Raw genomic sequence first — 22019 nt, forward strand, 5'->3', positions numbered from 1 at the left:
ATAAATAGATCCAACGCTAGATAAAAAAAAGCCTTATTGAAATCAATCTCCAGTTCTTTATCTTCAATGCATCAATCAAAAAAAAAATCAAAGTTTCTCACTAAATGAAAATAACTCCGGAGAATCTGTTTTAGATGGGCATGAATTCAATCTTCAATCCATAAAAAATTACCTTAATTCATCAACTATAGAAACTGGGGATTTCTATTTAAACATTTCAATTTGATGATGAAAGTAGAAAATGACCAAAAACTCTGGATTACACGATGAATCAAATTTCTCTAAACAAAATCAGTGATGAACAAAAGAAAGAGAAAATTTCATTATTTTCATTGGATTTCAGGGAAATTGCTAGGAGAAACGACATCATTAATTGTCACTACCTTCATAAGGTGTTGACTGGACACCAGTGACAGTAAACGGCAATGTTGATGAAGTCGTAGATGCATGGGGAGAAATGGTAGACATATGGTTGCGATAAACGACAAACATCAGGCGAGAATGAACGATGATCATGGGGAATCCGGAGAAGAGATGCGTCTAGGAGAACAGAGGAGAAGGATGAATGTGCTTGTGCGTCTAGAGAAAAAATAAACATGATGAAAAATTATAGATAAATGGTAAGGTTGTTTATTTTATTTTCATAATAAATATGGTGAAAAAAATAATAAAAAAGGATAAATTATATTTTTCAATGTAATATTATTAAAGATTATAAAAAAAGATATAAGAAATGGCAAAATATATGGACAGATGGCCTGAGACAAAGTTTGTAAAATCATAGGATGCAACCTATCAGTTTTGTAACTTAGGTACTAAAACTATAAATTTGAGCAAACCATGCAGACCAAAACTGTAATTTACTATTTTCTTGTTTTGTCTTTTTGTTTACTATATTTACTAGATTATAGCCCGCGTTAAACGCAGGAAATGCATAAAAAACATATAATCGTTTATAGTTATTGTATAATGATTATAAAAAAAATATATGGTTATTGGTATTATTGAAATGTGTAGAAAATGCATTGGAAACGATAAATATATATAATCATTGAAAGATCTCTTTGTAGACATCATTTTTTGTTTTATTAGTTGAACGATTTTCCTCGTCTCATATAGTTATGATATTTATATATTTATAAGCATTTTAATTAGACGTTCATTGCATAATAATGTTACCTAATTTAAACATATATTGACAACCAATATACCGTTTTTTCTATTGCATTAAATATTGACAACTATTTCATTTATTCAAATAAAGTTATGTAATATAATTTATAAAATGTTAAATGTTATACAGATTTAATTTTAGTATATCATCAATGGAGATTCTTTTCTAAATCATGATTGGTTTATTTTAAATTGATTATGAATATAAATGTTAGCTTTTATGTTTGTTCTTATTTATTTAGTGTTCGCAAGAACTTTGCATTCGTTTTGGCGCAACTTTGAATTATTTTAGTATATCATCAATGTAATTTGATATATCTTTCAATTATATGAAATATCAAATAATGACATTTCATTACTATTGTGATAATTTAGTTTATATATTGTATTTTCACTAATGTTAACGGTCTTATTTTTTCTAATAACCATAACGTTTTTACTAAATGTACTTTTTACAAATCTCCTAATATCTTATAATTTTTATCTTACTTTATAATTTTTCATAACTATGTTATTTTCAAGATTGACTGCTTTAATAGTGTTTTTTTTTTTCAGTCTATTCAATTTTATATTTCATTGTACAACATCATCGTGTGTATGTATTCTGAAATTTCACTTTAAAAATGTTTAATGCTTACACCTTGATATTAATTTTTTTTAATAAACTCATGTAATAATTATGGAATATATATCTCATTTTAATTAACATTCACTTCCTTTATTATATCAAATTCCTCATTAAAAGAATATATTTTTGGAAAATAATAATTATAATAGGGCAACATTATCTAAGACGTAAATGTTTGATATACTTTTGGAGAAAAAAAACCAAGATCATTAAAAAAAATTATATAAAGAAAATACAAATTTAAATTTGTTGAAATTATGGATGAAATTACTGGCGAAAATTTATTTTGGAGAGAGTTGTATTTTGTAAGGTATAATAATATTACAATATTTGAAATATCTATATTTGTTGTGTAAATTAATAAATTTTATTTTTACTATATAAAAATAAAAAAGTAGGTTGATATGATATACAAAAACATAATAATTTCAATGATATTTTAAAATCATGCCAAAATTAATCGGATTCTTATGACATAAAAATAAAAAATAAAAATCATAATCATCTCTAATATATAAAAGTAACATTTTTGTAATTAATGTCAGCTCCCAAGATAGTTAATTTTTGTTTTGTTAAAGGTACCTAATATCTTTTCATGTTTATTTGAAAAGTTTCAAAAAAGTAGTTAACTGATTTCATGTAATTTGTGACAAAGAAAATCGAAATATATGAATACATACATTTGATATAGGAACAAAAAATAATCGAAAAAAATATAAAAAGCGAAAGAAGGTACTGACCTTCTAGCTCACAAGAGCGAATGTTTATAACAGAGAATGATGATGGAAGTTATAAGCAATATTAACGATGTTGTAGGAGAATGTTTGAAGAAAAGAAACGATTGAAAATAAATGTGAGCCACGGATTCAATGATCAATCATATATGTATGTGATAATTTGAATATGATTTTTCGGTATTAATAATTTCCTAATAAAAAAAGATTTTATATTAATGGTTTACTAATATAAACGGATTTATATTAATGGTTGATATTAAGGTCCTGATTGAAATGACTTGTTAGTAATATGTTTTTAAAATTGACCATATTAAAATCTTCATAACTAAAAATTCAAGATGTAAAATATGAAAAGCTTTTATTGGAATTAAATACATTCCATTTCAACGAATGTAAGTTATTGATTGATGATTGGAAAACATTTATTGGAATTAAATACATTCCATATGGGGAAGATGATGTCAGCAATGTGATCTAAGGGTGGAAAAAATAAGATTGAAATACAATCAATGGTCCAGATTATTTAAAATGATGTCATAAGGTTTCTCTTTTAATAATATTTAAGATGAGTCGTTAAATAAGTAGGTCTCATATACCCTACTGCACCCTATCCCCTAAGTCACTATACTACATATCCGGTGAACACCATTATGACCACAGTTAAGAAAAATCCAACCCCTCCCCACATTGAATTTGTCTCTTGTAAACCATCGTCACTTTCACAGTCAAGAAAAAGTGGTGTTGTAAAATTCGGCCTATTTAAAATCGGGTATTTACTATGTAATATTCCAAAATCTCAGGTTAAATTGTTTTGATTTCTAAAATAATAAAAACATTCATTTTAGTAAAGGTACATTCGAGTTAAACCATTTGTTCATAAACTATTATTCAGAAATCACAGTTATAATGAAGATAATGCGGAATCTCAAATCATAAAATTGTTTATGTGTGTATAGTCACACCTTCGTCGCCCGATAAGTACCTGCAAAATAGTTAATCCACAATTGTAAGCACAAAGCTTAGTGAGTTCCCCAAAATACCACATACACACATATAACAACATGTAGCTGCTTCAGGTCCGTACCAAACTCGGATTTATATCAACCCTGGGTCCATATTGACTCTGAGTCCATGTTGAATATGAGCCCAGATCGGCTCCATCGGGTCCGTATCAACCCCCATTCCATATTGACTCCGAGCCCATATCGGCTCCACGCATACAACATACCAGCACATCACCAAGAGTCACAAAGACAACGTGCATCCTACATACACAATCCAGTGGGCCGACATTGTTGCCTTTGACCCACGAGTATATTGAGAAGACTCACCTCACGAATAGTAGCTAATGCACAACCGATCACACATCGAGTGGACACGTACAACAAGACACCTAGTAACGATAAAGAAGTACCCTCTCAGTCTATACCCTAAAGCTCTATTTTGACCAAAAGCCAACCATGATCAAAAGTCAACAATCAAGGCAACATCAACTGATTGTCACGTTGTGGCCACCCATTGGTCACGTCGTGACATTGTTAAGACGAAATAGTTGCGAAGCTACCTGTCGCCATGTTGTGACAATCAATCAGCCACGTCGTGGGAACGCTAGACAACTTAATGCCTTAAGCTTTTAATCCTTCAGGCCAAGCACTCAAACTTTCCAGAAAACTTTCTCCATTCTAAAGAATCATAAAAATCATTGCTTTTTATACATGCATGTCCAATGCATGTCTTGTACACAAGCTAGGTTAAAATGACCAAAATAAGATCCTAACTTCAAGCATGGTGCCTAAAAGATCATGAAAGTGCAAATACATAGACCAAAATACTCTTGTGACAAGGTAGAATGATAATGTTGCAAACTTTATCACATCCAACAACACAATCTTCATTTAATGGACCAAAAACAAGATTGGAATCTAGATCTAGCACTTATAAGCATAAAGGTGAAAACTTGAATCAGACCTAAGGTCCAAAAGATAGTTGGAAGCTGAGATCTTCTTATGCAATGCTCCAAAACTCCATCTTGAAATAGATTCTTTCCAAAATCCACCAAGAACTCCAAAAACGGATGAGAGAGGAGAGGGGAGGATTAAAATAGTGAAAGAAAGGATATGGTTTCTCTCAAGTGGCCTTAGATGAGATGGAGGATGGAAAAATACCCTAAAAACACGAAACCACTCTTTAAATACATAGAAAACCCTAAAAATTTGTGGGCTTGGGTTGCCCAGTTTTGACCACATGACAACCAGTTTGTCACCTCGTGATGGCCCTCACGTCGTGACAACATGTTTTCACCAAATTCCACTCCAACTCCAAACGGTCATAACTTCTTCGTTTTAACTCTGTTTTTTACGATCTTTATATGCAACGAAAGGTATGATGAGCCCCACGACCCTATCTAGTTACTTTTGGCTTAATAAAACCATAATCCATGCAAGAAGCCCAATATATAACTTTTCCTATTTTACCATTTTGCTTCAAAGCACAATTCGATGTCTTTAATCACTTAACCCAAAATTATCAACATCTGATAGGGTCTAAACTATATTCCATTGAAGCTCAAGACCTTTACTCAATCCATTTACGGATCACAACCCTGGTAATAAAAAATTTGAAAACTAAGTGTTACAATTCTCCCCTATTTAAACTGGATTTCGTCCTTAAAATCTAATTCAATTAGAATTTTAACGGCTCCAAAACAATCCATATGCTACCTCCAACCACTTCATATAATCAATGCATCCATATCTCGAGAAACCACCCGAAAACCAACTGATACCAACAAACAACCTAGTCACTTGAAACTCTCAACTACAATAACTACCTCTCTCTCCAAATGCTAAGACCCAAATCATAGAGAACACAATTAAATGGGAACTTCCAAAACTGTATCTACCAACCATCTACATCAATGTACTATACAAAATCGGGAGCCCAATAGTCGAAACTCTAGAGAAATAAATAATGGCTGACGATCATCCACTCTTGTAACACCCCATTTTCACTTTTACATATAATCCAATATAAACTGTCATTTATAAGATTCAAAATAGAAATATAACACCCCTTAGCCTAAGTAATCATCATAAACATGTAGGAAACGTCGATATGATTTTCGTAGATATACAGAACGCTTCAATCCAACTTCACATGAAGAAGTTATACTTTTTCGATGTTTTGCGATTAAACCAACACGACTTAGCATGTCGTAAAAGGTGCAATTTTGATAAACTATTTTTTAGTATAAGAAATCTAAATAAAAGTCGTAGTAGTCGTTAAACCGATAGTGTGCATATAGAGAACATCAATATCTGACTTTGTGAGAGGAAGTTATGATTTTTCAAGGTTTCAGTGTAGCTATATGCACACAAAAATCGAATTTTGGAGCGGTAGGTTGTTAGACAAAATAAGCTAAACGAGAGTTAATATCTCGTTAACAAGAGTCCGTTGATATAGAGAACATCGAGAAAGGAGTCTGTATGTATGATTTATGATTTCCATAGCAAATTCAACAACCTAGCCTATGAAAAAAATAAATATTTGATAAAGTGAGAATTAGTTGTTAAGATCTAAAGGAAAGTTGTAGATCTCGTCGAGAGCTTTCCAGATATATAAAGAGCTCGAAAAAGGATCTCATATGAATAAGTTACGCCATTTTGAAAATCTATAAAATCGCATGCATGATGATGTGGCATCCCGAGAGAGCACCACATGGCATGGTTGGGACAACCTCTTTCTTCCGAGACATGGTGACATGGCTCCATAAGATTGTAACACGTGGAACCATATAAAGGTAACACATGGCACCTTCTAGAAGAGGCTTATATGGACGATTTTGGACGCGACTCATAGCAGAAGAAGGATGGAGTCAGCACACCATAGGGCATGGCGCATACCTATTGAAGCGCGACGTGCCTATGCCCAAAAGTGCCTATAAATAACCTCTAAGTCTTCATTCTTCCCTCACACCCCAACAAACCCTCCCCCTGATTCTTTGAGTTATAATCTTGAAAGTTATTAGTGTTTAGGGTATTTTGGTTAGCTTTGAGGTACTTAAGTGCTCGTCAACTAATAACTATCAGGACAGAGTCCTTCCAACGTATTTCCCATTTTCGCTAAAACCTCTGTAAGTTAAGCTACGCTCTTCTAATTTCAGTGTAACTTATATTTGTAGTTACCAGTCGTCATTATGAACCTATAAATAAGACTTATCAATAATTCCAAGTCAAAATAGTGATTCATCTACTTTCGGGAGAGGTGTCTAAAATTGTTACGTTGGCTTGGTTGTTGGATTTCAAAAAAACTATATGCTGAAATGATCCTGCCTCCCAACTGTCATGCCTGCCTGATCCTTATTTGATAGAACTATCAATATTTGTTGGGATTAGTAATAGGTCTAACCCACATTGCTAGATTTCCTTAGTATCTAATAAGTGGTAGTACTATAGGTTAATACTCGTCAGGTATGTTACCATCAGTAGATTGTTGTTAGTTTTCAGAGAAAATGTCCAGGCGAGTTCACCTCACTATATTATGCATTCTAGTATATATCTGTGTATGTTAGCATATAAGACTAGTAGTATAGAGCCCATATTATAGTTTTCTATGTGCTTGTAGAGCCGAATTGTCACACCTAAAAACCGGAACGGCGGAAACGTTCTGGGGTGGATGACGTCATGTCAAGTATCACAACACATGCATTATAGTAATCAAAGTACAACAAAACATTGCATTAATAGTAATAGTTTTACATGGTTACATTACAATACATCAAAGTAATACAGACAAATGTAATAAGTACAACAAGGTATTAAGCTATCTTCATCAACAGCTCCTGGGATGTACCTGTCTAATTTCTGACCTGAGAATACAAGTTATTTGAAAAGCGAGTTTCAGCATTTTTACAAATGCTGGTGAGTTCATAAGTATTTAGTGACATTTATTCAAATAACTTTATAAAGTAGTAGTTTACTGTGTATTAGAGTTCTTTACAGAAAATCCTATATTTTCTTTAATAAAGCAGCCTTCTACCAAGACTGGTCAGTGTTATGTGGTAAAAAGTCATTTTCCCTAAATTTGCTATCATTATCAAAATACTGAATTTGATTATTGAGGAAAGCAAACGACATCAGGGAACAACATATGCCTCAGCAGTGAGGACTGCTGACTAAGGAAAGGAATCATAGACTCTAGGAAAGTATCGAACGAACGACACGCCTGGTTCAGTCTAACAAATGGAGGCACAGACCCCAGAAGGTACCAAATGAAAGGTATAGCTGGTAAGGTATAAAATAGTGAAAAACAGACCCCAGACAGTATCAAATGAAAGATACGTCTTGTAAGGTCAAAACAAAGAAAACAGACCCCAGACAGTATCAAATGAAAGATACGTCTTGTAAGGTCAAAACAGTGTGACTTTGAAAATGAATTACCAGCATACAGTGTAAATTGCCGGTGAAATACCATTACCTTAAGGCCAATGAATTATAAGGTAACCCGGGATACTCGTAACCGTACTGACTAGAGTACCAGACGCCCTACAAGCGTCCGAAATATGACATTTGTCACCCATTGGCTTGGTAGGCCGGGACTGTAGCTAGCAGTCTGGGTGCGGGGTTGTCAATCCCGTATAGATCTATACACACAATGTCCGCTCTCCCTACAGGAGATTCTGGTTACCATCTAGACGACGGAGAAGGCCGTGTCCTGAAGATGCATCCCAAATAGTGGGTAGAGACTTCCAAATAGTGGGTAGTGTGTAAGTGCTGAACTAGAGGTAGAGACTTCCAAATAGTGGGTAGTGTGTTTCTAATGTAAGTGTAGACTAGAGGTAGAGACTCTTAACTGAACTGACTAGAGAATTCATGTATGTCCATACTCATATACATAATATATAACTAATGAATCAAACGACCTTCGGACGGCCATCCGATCCCACCAGACCACATCTCAACGAAGAAAAGGAAATAGGGCGGGGTTCCTGCAACTCAGGTTTTTCTTGTTCTTCATCTGACCTCTCTGCTAGCAATCTTTCCAGCTCCTCCAAATCTCTTTCTGGATTAAATTCTTCATCTTGCAACTTTAGCTCTTGTGACTCGGATTGTTCTTGATCGTTAGACAAGATGTAACTAATGAATCAAACGACCTTCGGACGGCCATCCGGTCCCACCAGACCACATCTCAACGAAGAAAAGGAAATAGGGTGGACGAGCCTTCCTAAGTCTTTCAATCATTACTTATATGTACCTATATAAGCACAGACATACATCTAACTACGACTGAGTGTGTATCAAGTAGAAGTGATTCTTGTGAAGTAGGAGTGTCTAACAAGTGAAGTAGGAGTGGTCTCAAGTGAAGTAGGAGTGTCGAACAAGTATAAGCGTATCACGAAGTAGAGACGACAATAAGTGAAGTAAGAGCGTCTATCAGGTATAAACGACTACAAGTATAAGTGAAATAGAGGCAATAACAGGTATAAGCGTATCACGAAGAGAAAGCATTATCAAGTAGGAGTTTAAAATACATGAAAGCGAAGCAGTAGCAATTAACAAGTAAGAATATACGTCGTAAAAGGGAACTTTGAGGAAAAGCCTTTATACTCGGGGAAAAATCATAATTTGTATTCTTTTGTAAAATATGTTTGAAAACCTTTGGAAATTGATGTGTGCAAACTCACTTAGTTTTAAACCTACTTTTAATTATCAAATAACACACAAAAGGCAGTGAACCTATCAATTGTGGTATAGCTAAATAAACAGGGTATCGAACACAGGGAACGACAAATTAAACTAAAAAAAGACTAATTTAATCTAAGTTAATTAAGAAGTAGGGGTTTTCTCTAGTTTTACAAGACTAGAAACTTACTAACTATTACTAATTTAAGACTAGAAAATAACGACTTAACTAGATTCAATAATTGGAAAGGAACTTCTGTTTAGTTCAACTTGGTTAACTCTATGGTTGATTTCAAGGTAATGGTGCAATGGATTAATTCTTTCGTTGGTTACCGATTCAAGTGATTAGATTCGTGTTCACTACCCTAATCCTTAGCAAATAAACTAACTTAAACAGTGGCCAATTGTCTAATTTAATTATATTCACTAGATTAATTATTCGGGTTAAGTTAGACTTGCAATAGTTAACTAATTTATTCTTTTAATTAACTCCTTGTTTGATGGTCATCTTACAAGCTTGCACATGAATTTACTCAATTTTCTTATTAATTCTAGTTTCATATTCATTAATCCTAGACATATAGCATAGTGATCACATAGCATATGAGGTTAATAATCAATAGATGTTCATGCTAATCAATTATCTTCCTATTAACAAAAAATTAATTATTATTCACACACAAGGTTCTTTAGCAAACTAAAATAACAAAAATTCACCAACTTGGAATTAATCATACCAATCAATCAAACCATATTGTCAACTTTGTATCCCCAAACAGAAGTCTAAAGGTTTTAGCTCATAATTAAAGTAAATAAAAGCAAACAAACAAAGTCAAGTTGCTTAATCATGATGAATAAACAAAAGAATAAGTGGAATGATGAAATTTTGCCTCAATTACTCTTCGGAATTGAATTCTAGCTCCTTTCGTCGTCTCCTAGGGTTTCTCTGGCTTCTCAATCGTAGCAAAGTACTTCTGAATCGTCCCAGAACTCCTCCCAATCGATCTGTGGAATTATCTTTAAATATACGAATCGACTCGTCGAGTCAAGTGGCGACTCGTCGAGTCCCTCTCACATTCCCCGTATTGTGATAACTCTCTGGGATCCCGAGTCATTATCTTCTCGATTCTTCGATTGGACTCGCCGAGTAGGTGCCATTTTTAATGTTTTTCTTCTTGATTTCATTCTCGATCTTCTAACTGTTTCTCCCACTTCCTTTCACTTCCGAGCTTCATCTTAGGACTGAAAAACATAATTTAACACTTTTAAGTACCTTTTGTCCATAATATGCAATAATTTAGCTAATAAATGAGTAAAAATGTATACTTAATATGAACTAATTATGCACATATCAAAATACCCCACACTTGTCTTTTGCTTGCCCCCAAGCAAAACTGAATTTCAAACACATTAGAATCCTATATAACAACTCCAATCTAACCCAACCATTATGCCAAGACCGCAACACATGCATTTGTGTCTAAAATTTTTCCTAAAGACCTCCCATACTCTAAATACTCACAATCCTCATAAACATTTGCCCACTCATCCCGAATTATGCTCATTTTATGCAACCCTCCGAATCCATCCGCAGAAAACCTCTTACCCTCAAGGTGTTTTTAATTGAGCAACCCGAGCATACATAATCTAAAATTACAAGTTTTTGATACCACTATGGAGCTCTTTTGAATTCATCTCTTCTTTGATATTTGCTTTGATCTCTTTGAATTCACCACCTTTATTGTTTGATTTTCGGGTATCTTCGATTTTTTGGATTTCTTGGAATTTTGATCTTTTAATCTTCACTTTAATTGCTCCAAAATTCATACAATTTCTCTTGTAACTCTTTTTTTTTCCACCCAAATCCCTACATGCTTAAGCAGGGGCGCTCAACTTCAACCTTTATTGGCTAATGATAACAATCTTCCTGGATACATTTCAAGTTTAGGCTGCTAAACATATTGCATCCCTCAGGCCGAGCAGGGTCGTGTTTTTGTCCCATGATTTCACTAGAATAAGGAAGCCACAAATGCACTAGAACGTATATAGGCTCAACTAAACATTTGGGTTTTCATGCAATCATCAACACAACTCTAACATGGAGTCCAAATTTTACTTTTACCAAAATTTTCTAAATTAAGTCCTAAGCAACATTTTTGGTATGAAAATTTTTAAAATTATACCTAAAAGAGGATTCTAATTCAACTAATATGACCAACCCCCTACCCCACACTTAATTAATGCAATGTCCCCGTTGCATACTATGCATGATAAAGAAAAATACTAAAGTAAAGAGGGAATTGGAACAAACTCCCCTGGGATAGCAGTGGCGAGGCTGATCATCTTCAATTTAGCTCCATCTTCAATTAACTTTAGACATGGGAACAGCTCTTCCATGCCTTGGGTGTCAAGTATCGTGTGGTATAGCTCCAAATGTAGACGAAAAAAACTCTCGGAAACGCTCGGAAAATGTTCTTCAAAGGTGTAGCCAATTGTCGTATCAAATCATCAGCTTGAGAGACAAAATAAGGATCAACTCGTCGAGTCTGTAGGGTCACTCGCCGAGTTGTAGCGTAATACTTGCAGACGTCGAGTTTTTATACTGGGACTCGTCGAGTAGGTAAGTGCACTCGCCGAGTCCATCGTTGTATAAAGAAAATGTTTCTGCTCCAGGTCCGATTCTGATGTGTGTGGGGAATATTAAATTGATACTTTCCCCATTTTTTCTTTAGTAAATGAGCTATTAATAACCTCTTTCATCACCAGACTCGTAACTAGACTCAAAACTTCGTTTTCTCTCTCGCCTAGACTCGATTCTTTCCCTAGGTTATCCTTGACTCTAGACTCTCGCATGCATCCTTACACTCAAAATGAAAAGATCAAAAACAAATACCAAGTAATAAAAAAAACATCAATAAAATCAATGTCAATCCATCCGTTGCATTAAATATTTTCTTTGGACCAATTTGTAAAATTTGGCTCTTTTCTTCTAAAATTGGCCAAACGAGCTTGAATTCATAAAACCCAAGAATATTGACAAGGGTTGGGACCGGTCGGGTACTAATCAGAAATGGATCGCGCTTCAGAACTTTCTCCAAAGTTGGAATCGTCACCCCATGCTTCGAAACACAAACCGGAAGAACAAGGGACCATGTCGTGGTAATGGTCAAACCACGGCTTGGTTCCTGCAACTCAGGTTTTTCTTGTTCTTCATCTGACCTCTCTGCTAGCAATCTTTCCAGCTCCTCCAAATCTCTTTCTGGATTAAATTCTTCATCTTGCAACTTTAGCTCTTGTGACTCGGATTGTTCTTGATCGTTAGACAAGATGTAACTAATGAATCAAACGACCTTCGGACGGCCATCCGGTCCCACCAGACCACATCTCAACGAAGAAAAGGAAATAGGGTGGACGAGCCTTCCTAAGTCTTTCAATCATTACTTATATGTACCTATATAAGCACAGACATACATCTAACTACGACTGAGTGTGTATCAAGTAGAAGTGATTCTTGTGAAGTAGGAGTGTCTAACAAGTGAAGTAGGAGTGGTCGCAAGTGAAGTAGGAGTGTCGAACAAGTATAAGCGTATCACGAAGTAGAGACGACAATAAGTGAAGTAAGAGCGTCTATCAGGTATAAGCGACTACAAGTATAAGTGAAATAGAGGCAATAACAGGTATAATCGTATCACGAAGAGAAAGCATTATCAAGTAGGAGTTTAAAATACATGAAAGCGAAGCAGTAGCAACTAACAAGTAAGAATATACGTCGTAAAAGGGAACTTTGAGGAAAAGCCTTTATACTCGGGGAAAAATCATAATTTGTATTCTTTTGTAAAATATGTTTGAAAACCTTTGGAAATTGATGTGTGCAAACTCACTTAGTTTTAAACCTACTTTTAATTATCAAATAACACACAAAAGGCAGTGAACCTATCAATTGTGGTATAGCTAAATAAACAGGGTATCGAACACAGGGAACGGCAAATTAAACTAAAAAAAAACTAATTTAATCTAAGTTAATTAAGAAGTAGGGGTTTTCTCTAGTTTTACAAGACTGGAAACTTACTAACTATTACTAATTTAAGACTAGAAAATAACGACTTAACTAGATTCAATAATTGGAAGGGAACTTCTGTTTAGTTCAACTTGGTTAACTCTATGGTTGATTTCAAGGTAATGGTGCAATGGATTAATTCTTTCGTTGGTTACCGATTCAAGTGATTAGATTCATGTTCACTACCCTAATCCTTAGCAAATAAACTAACTTAAACAGTGGCCAATTGTCTAATTTAATTATATTCACTAGATTAATTATTCGGGTTAAGTTAGACTTGCAATAGTTAACTAATTTATTCTTTTAATTAACTCCTTGTTTGATGGTCATCTTACAAGCTTGCACATGAATTTACTCAATTTTCTTATTAATTCTAGTTTCATATTCATTAATCCTAGACATATAGCATAGTGATCACATAGCATATGAGGTCAATAATCAATAGATGTTCATGCTAATCAATTATCTTCCTATTAACAAAAAATTAATTATTATTCACACACAAGGTTCTTTAGCAAGCTAAAATAACAAAAATTCACCAACTTGGAATTAATCCTACCAATCAATCAAACCATATTGTCAACTTTGTATCCCCAAACAGAAGTCTAAAGGTTTTAGCTCATAATTAAAGTAAATAACAGCAAACAAACAAAGTCAAGTTGCTTAATCATGATGAATAAACAAAAGAATAAGTGGAATGATGAAATTTTGCCTCAATTACTCTCCGGAATTGAATTCTAGCTCCTTTCGTCGTCTCCTAGGGTTTCTCTGGCTTCTCAATCGTAGCAAAGTACTTCTGAATCGTCCCAGAACTCCTCCCAATCGATCTGTGGAATTATCTTTAAATATACGAATCGACTCGTCGAGTCAAGTGGCGACTCGTCGAGTCCCTCTCACATTCCCCGTATTGTGATAACTCTCTGGGATCCCGAGTCATTATCTTCTCGATTCTTCGATTGGACTCGCCGAGTAGTCGATCTGACTCGCCGAGTAGGTGCCATTTTTAATGTTTTTCTTCTTGATTTCATTCTCGATCTTCTAACTGTTTCTCCCACTTCCTTTCACTTCCGAGCTTCATCTTAGGACTGAAAAACATAATTTAACACTTTTAAGTACCTTTTGTCCATAATATGCAATAATTTAGCTAATAAATGAGTAAAAATGTATACTTAATATGAACTAATTATGCACATATCAGAAATCTTTCATAAACCAGTTTAAAATGAATTTAGATAAAACAGTATAAGTAAGAGTTTTGAAACAAATGAAAACCTTTTAGAAAACCATTATAGTGTCCTACTCGGTAAAACGGTTTACAGTGTGGTAAAATCTTGTGCATGCGGGTTATCAATCACGTGTGATTGATATGATAACTGGCATGTTTAACTTGTATTCCCCCCCTAAAAAACATGTAAAAACATTTAAAAGGTTCATTCAGGGGTATGAACTCACCTGGTGTAAGTAGGTCCGACGAAGGTGCCGGTTGGGCGTTCGGTGTCACGTAAGGACTCGAACACACTCAATGACCTATTTAACATATGTTCACATACAATTAGTATATTTAATACTAATTAAACACATATACGCACTCAAAGGAGCGGAAAACACTTTGGTTAAGTGTTTGGGTGTCCCGGGTAGCGTCTAAAGGTGTGTATGGCTTAGGAATGGAGTTTACTATCCGAGAGTAAACTCCCAAAGCTATGTTTACGGCCCAGGGACATCTCACCATGAGTTTACAGCCGTAAACTCATGGTGAGGGGTTCTAGTGTGTTTTAAAGCTCTATCTTGTTAGTGGAATTTTTCTAAGTCCATTTCCAAAAGGCATGAGTGGGTTTAAGGATTCTAAGGGCTCCATCATGGAGTTTACGGCTCATGAACCACTCCTAAGGGAGTTCACGGCTGTGAACTCCTATATCATGGATTTAATGAAGTTTTAAGCCCTTAAATCATTCCTAGCATTTTATAAAAATAGTCTAAGGCCATTTGGGGGGCAAAAACCACATTTGGTTATGTTTTTGGGAGTTTACGGTCCTAGCTTATGTTTGGTCCGTAAACTCCATTTTGTCCCTCAAAATGTGATGCTTTATGGCCCTAAGCATTTCCTAAGATCATATATAAATTCTATCATGCCTTAGATGGGTTTTTGGGACCATTTAACATGGAAATTGGGTGTTTACGGCCTAATCATAAGCTTGGGCCGTAAACCCTCTTTTAGGTCCTAAAAACTTGTGTTTTGGTGTCCAAAATCATCTAGGTATATCCCTTAATTAGCATGCAAGCCTAAAGGAAGGAAAAATTGGGGTTTGGTCAAGTTTTGGGGTGTTTACGGCCTAAGGAGCTTCTTAGGCCGTAAAGTCCTTGTTTGCCCCTCATTCTTATGATTTTCTAGATATAAACACTTAGATGTATGATTAGAACAAGTTAGGAAAGAAAATCTTACGTTTGGAAGCCGGAATTCGCGGTTTTGGAGTCGGATTCGGGTCTAGAGAGAGAAAGTAGTGAGAGAGAGGGTGGAAAAGGCTCCAATGGAGTTTACTCCTCCTTATATATGGGTGGGAGTTGGAGCTCAGTGATATTCTACCCGATACTGTCGTTTAACGGGGCTTTTGGTCGCACCCGATTTAGTGGTCGTAATAATAAAAACTATCTTTTTCCAATTAAATGGAAATGTGTGTTATGTGTTTTTATTTCCTTTTATCACGACTTAACGACATATTAAACATAAACAACTGAAATGTTTATTTAATTGACGACCTCTAACTAACGGGACTTTTATAAACTGGAATATTTCGTTAACGGTAACGGGGAAATGTAACGGGACAACTTGGGTTGTCACATCATCCCCCCGTTAGAGGGAATTTCGTCCCGAAATTCAGGTCTAGGCAAGGCAGTAGGTATGAATGGCCAAGTAGAGGTAAGGGAGTACTTCCTATACAGTTGTCCTCGCATTCCCAAGTGATCTCTGGTCTGTGTTTGTCATTCCAACAGACCCTCACGTACGGGATGCGGATTCCGTCTCGTGTAGCTAGTGGGTTCCAACTTGTGTATCTATGAGGTTAGGGTTTTCAATGGTTTCTATCGAGATGAGTGAAGCATGAAGAGTGTTGTCGGGGAAATCACATATCAAGTCTAAGAAGTGGATCGATCGGGTGTGAATCTGGTGGTATATCCGAAAGTAGTAGCGGCCTGAAAAGGGTTGGACCAAGTCTCCATGAGAATCCTCATATGGTCCTAAGCTCTCGGAATGGTAGAGCTTTTTAGTAATAAGAACATAGTGTACTTCTATGGCAAGATCATCACTGGCGCGATCGCCATTCCGAAGTTCCTAACGTTCTCACTCGTATTGTGTGTGTAGTCCTTCAGGTTGGTCCTTAGGAAGCTCGGGTGGTCTTTGGTTTCACATTTCCTGTCAACTGGCTGATAGAGACTTTCTAGATCGTCGAGTAGGTTGCGTATCTACAGTTATCTGTCTGTTGTAGAGTGTCTATCTCAAGCTTGTGCAAAATGCACCTGCACTAACGAATCTTGAGACACGGAAACCCTGAGGGTCGGGGAGATAGTGTTTCACCAGACGAGTGTTGGACTATCTCAGGAGGTGGTTCTACTATTTCTGGGTGAGATAGTATTCGCGGAACACCTAATAGTCCAACGAATCTCTAAGACTTTGGTTTATTCTAGCGTGGAAAGTGCATGCTCCTACATAACACTTCGACTAACACCAGGACTGGTGTCAAGTCTATAACCTCTTCGGGATATGGGTCATGAGGCTTAACACAACTACTTTCGCTCTTTGATCAAGTATTCTTGGCTGCGAAGGTTATCTTGTGGTTCTCGGTATCCTAGTGTTCACTTCGGAGAATGTATTTTATCGTTTATAGGGCGACGACGATTTCCTCCATGCAAGAGGGTGGAGGATGATAGGCACTACCTGTCTATAACAGGGTGGGCAAGGTGCCTGAGTAGTAAGAGCATCTACTACAAATACTCTTCTGAAGGTTCTGAGTTTCCTCGGTCTAGGTCAATTCTAGTGAGTATAGGGTCTCATCACTCGGAACTTTACTAGCTTAACCCGCAGTGATTCTCTTGACTCCGGCTCCTATGTTATGGAATAGGGTGAAAGTGTTTTGCGAAGAGGTTCGTGGTAGAGCTCATGCTTGGCTTAACCACCAGTACTTGGTGTATGCAAGCAGTATACAATTGAGGTCGGCAGGATGTTCAGCTGTGCGACTCCACCCCAAACCCACAACCCAACGAGGAACAGGGAGTAGGGAGGAAACACACACCTTAAATCTTTTTGATCTCAATTGCATACCACCTTTACGCATATACCTGGTTATAGTGGTCATTCCTTATGAGTTCTAATCTCTATGCTTACGAACCTGACGTGCGAGGTGCGAAGGGTCTTTTTGGGGAAACTATGAAGTACGCTTCAAATGGTTTTCATCTTCTGGAGTATCTACAATGTCTTTCGCTTCGGTTTCCATCTGACTACGAGGGGTCGGTTAACGGCACGGGGTACCCTCTCTTGGGTACTTCGGAAGGTTTGAGATAAGAGGGACGATTGACGGATCACATTAGGTTTGATTTATTTGTGTTAGGTTTAGGTTCGGGAGAACCTTTATTTGCCGGCATGGCTACGGGGAAAGTTCTTTTTACACAGCACTAAGAATGTACACATGGCTGCACGAAGTCAAACCATGATCAATAGAGTCGTCAAAGTTGGCACACTCCGACATGATATGTATAATGAAGATCGATAGAGTCATGCGCCGAACAGGCACACAAGTTCTAGGCGTCTCGAGTTTCGTCCTATGTATCACTACCGCAGATACTTGGACCGATAGAGTCAACGTGGAACTATAGAGGGTCCTAAGTGTTTCCGAATAGAGTACCTTTTCATGAGTAGATTCTCACAAGGCATTTCTATAATCGCCTCACATATACTAGTCATGTATATTTAAGGTGGGGAGGACTGTTGACTGAGCGACCCCGCCCTAAATCCACAACCAAACGAGGAACAGGAAATGAGGCGGCATTCGCTCACTCTAGGTCTGTCCATCTTAAATATACATGGCTGTAACGTATATGTTTAGCCATTATAGTTTTACCAGATGAATTTTTTAAATTTTATAACAGTGCTGCGACTTTCGCCCTACTGGAAAGAATTTACATTTTGAATTAATCTTTTATTGTTTTTAGTTTAGTTATCCGAGATCGAGAGATGTACCAAAAATCTATCGAGTTCTTTGATGCTTCTCTCTAAGCAGTAAAGTTAGGCTCCTCATGTGTCTTTGTTGTTTCCTTCAGCTGGGCAATCCTTCTTGAAGTGTCCACTCTCACCACATAGACAACAAACTGGATTGGTCGTCACATTGGTGATTGATGCAATACGCTCCACTGGCGTTCTGCATATGTGAGCAGTATGCCCTTTCATGTTGCACCTAGCACAACAGAGTTCCCGACAGGCACCATGATGATGGTAGCCACACTTGTTGCAATGGGGAAGATTTCCTAGGTATGGTCTCCTAGGTGTAGAGATGGAAGGGTTGGTAGGGAATTTGACCATCTCAGCTCGCTGCCCTTCGGAAGGTCCTTGGGCTGAGGTACTTCCCTCTTCGATTTTGATCTTTCTCTTCAGTGGGTTTGAGTGAGGTTCTTGGGTGACTGGGTATGAAAGTGTTGGTTGCTGCTGTCCATCGCCAGGATTGGAAATCCCGACAGGGCCCTTGCTAACATTGGCGGTGTTAGCATTCAGGTGAGCCATGACAGCTGCTACGGCTGCTGAGACTGCAGCTTGGAACGTAGCTTCATCGAATAAGAGAGCAGGTTTCTTGCTTGTGGATTGGTTACGCTTCTTCGGTGGCATGGTTTTCCTACACGGAAAGGAACACAAGGCAATGAGAGACGATGGTTAACCCTGGACATTTCTGTCCTGAACGTATTAGGCATAAATTTTTCCTGTGCCTAGGGTACTGGTTGTTTGAGTGTCGACCTACATCCCTATGATGTAGTCCTGGTAATCGAGGTAGGTGTATGAGTATCGGAAAAAGGCCATAAGATGCGAGTCGTTCCTACTAAGTTACCTTTATACTGGGAAAGGTTTCACTCTCCGACCTGGAGAGATTTAAGAACGGTTCGGAACGAAACTGCGGAAAGAGAGGCTCACAAAGGCTGATGGCTAAAATTCTCTCAATAGAGATGTGGGGATCTGCCCTAATCGTGTATCTGGCAACGGGAAATGACGATTTACCTAACACATAGCGTGAGTAGTGTAACCACTAACTCACTAAATTGTATTATTTTATGGGTGTATTAGCGTGACGAACACGAGGAAAAGACACTTCCCGGGTTCCATGTGCTGGCTCCCGCTGTCTGCCTCGTATCTTTGACTGAAGTCGGCGTTGGTTTCCTTCGGGTAGTTACCTAGGGTTCTTTTCTCGTATGGACATATTGAATCTCTACTCTGCCTCGCTTCCAAATTCCGACTATGGGTGTCATCACCTCATAAAGGGCAACTGGGAATCTCGGAAGTTTAGGCAAATTTCTCACCAATGTCCCTAAAAGAATATGGGCACTTGGTGCATTTAATAATCTCGACCTAGTTCATTTATTTCCGAACAGGAAATCTTCTCAATGAACCTCTTCTGGATCTGAATCAACTCTTCTGCCGAGTACTGAAGTGGATAGGGTTGTCTACAGGGTTCGCGCGAGAATGGAAATGCCTAAAGAATCCTAAGAGATTATTAACATTTCACTGGATGATCCATATCGAGTCCTGCTACGATTACACAGGGTATACAAATCATATATGACTTAGATCCGATAGGCCTTCGAATAAGTGATACTACTCTATATCCACATCCCAACGAGGAAAAGGAAGTAGAACAAAACCACACATTCTTAGCCTATGGGATCCTTATTATATATAACCTTGGGAGTACACTCTCTGTAATTGTAGGTATATCAATAAGGATCTTTTTGTTCTTCACGCAAGGTTGTTTATGTTTCCTAAAATACCCTTATGGTATTTTAATTCTTGTTTGTTTCTTATCTTCTGAGTATGAATTTTGGGATTAGTGTGGATCTTTTAGTGTTCTAAAATACTCCTATAGTATTTTAACTTTATGTTTGGCTCTAGCATTCCTAGTTGGTAAGTTTCAGACCTGTTGTACACCACTATCACTCCCAAGCACATGTTCATCGCATCTCGGATAAATGTAGTTGATCAGGTTAGATTTATCCCAGCTTACGATTACATAACTGCCCAGGTTTGACGGTAATGCTCAACATCCGAAGACTTTTATTCTTGTTGTTCTTGTGATACTTGTGTTCGAGTGTTTAGGTTTTGGATGTTATTATACTTTGGTAAAATATGGCTATATTTTAATGTATAATTCTTGGTCAGAGTGTTTTATCCCTTTGCGTTTATATGTTGTATATCTTTATGAATACTTAGCAAACTATAAACAATGCTCTGACACCAATCTGTCACACCCCAAAACCGGAACGACGGAAACGTTCTGGGGTGGATGACGTCATGTCAAGTATCACAACACATGCATTATAGTAATCAAAGTACAACAAAAAATTGCATTAATAGTAATAGTTTTACATGGTTACATTACAATACATCAAAGTAATACAGACAAATGTAATAAGTACAGCAAGGTACTAAGCTATCTTCATCAACAGCTCCTGGGATGTACCTATCTAATTTCTGACCTGAGAATCCAAGTTATTTGAAAAGCGAGTATTAGCATTTTTACAAATGCTGGTGAGTTCATAAGTATTTAGTGACATTTATTCAAATAACTTTATAAAGTAGTAGTTTAAGTGTTTACTGTGTATTAGAGTTCTTTCCATAAAATCCTATATTTTCTTTAATAAAGCAGCCTTCTACCAAGACTGGTCAGTGTTATGTGGTAAAAAGTCATTTTCCCTAAATTTGCTATCATTATCAAAATACTGAATTTGATTATTGAGGAAAGCAAACGACATCAGGGAACAACATATGCCTCAGCAGTGAGGACTGCTGACTAAGGAAAGGAATCATAGACTCTAGGAAAGTATCGAACGAACGACACGCCTGGTTCAGTCTAACAAATGGAGGCACAGACCCCAGAAGGTACCAAATGAAAGGTATAGCTGGTAAGGTCTAAAATAGTGAAAAACAGACCCCAGACAGTATCAAATGAAAGATACGTCTTGTAAGGTCAAAACAAAGAAAACAGACCCCAGACAGTATCAAATGAAAGATACGTCTTGTAAGGTCAAAACAGTGTGACTCTGAAAATGAATTACCAGCATACAGTGTAAATTGCCGGTGAAATACCGTTACCTTAAGGCCAATGAATTATAAGGTAACCCGGGATACTCGTAACCGTACTGACTAGAGTACCAGACGCCCTACAAGCGTCCGAAATATGACATTTGTCACCCATTGGCTTGGTAGGCCGGGACTGTAGCTAGCAGTCTGGGTGCGGGGTTGTCAATCCCGTATAGATCTATACACACAATGTCCGCTCTCCCTACAGGAGATTCTGGTTACCATCTAGACAACGGAGAAGGCCGTGTCCTGAAGATGCATCCCAAATAGTGGGTAGAGACTTCCAAATAGTGGGTAGTGTGTAAGTGCTGAACTAGAGGTAGAGACTTCCAAATAGTGGGTAGTGTGTTTCTAATGTAAGTGTAGACTAGAGGTAGAGACTCTTAACTGAACTGACTAGAGAATTCATGTATGTCCA

This window comes from Lactuca serriola, chromosome 9 (genome assembly GCF_051521515.1).
Source record: "Lactuca serriola cultivar US96UC23 chromosome 9, Lser_US96UC23_V15, whole genome shotgun sequence".
In the NCBI taxonomy this organism is placed as follows: domain Eukaryota; kingdom Viridiplantae; phylum Streptophyta; class Magnoliopsida; order Asterales; family Asteraceae; genus Lactuca; species Lactuca serriola.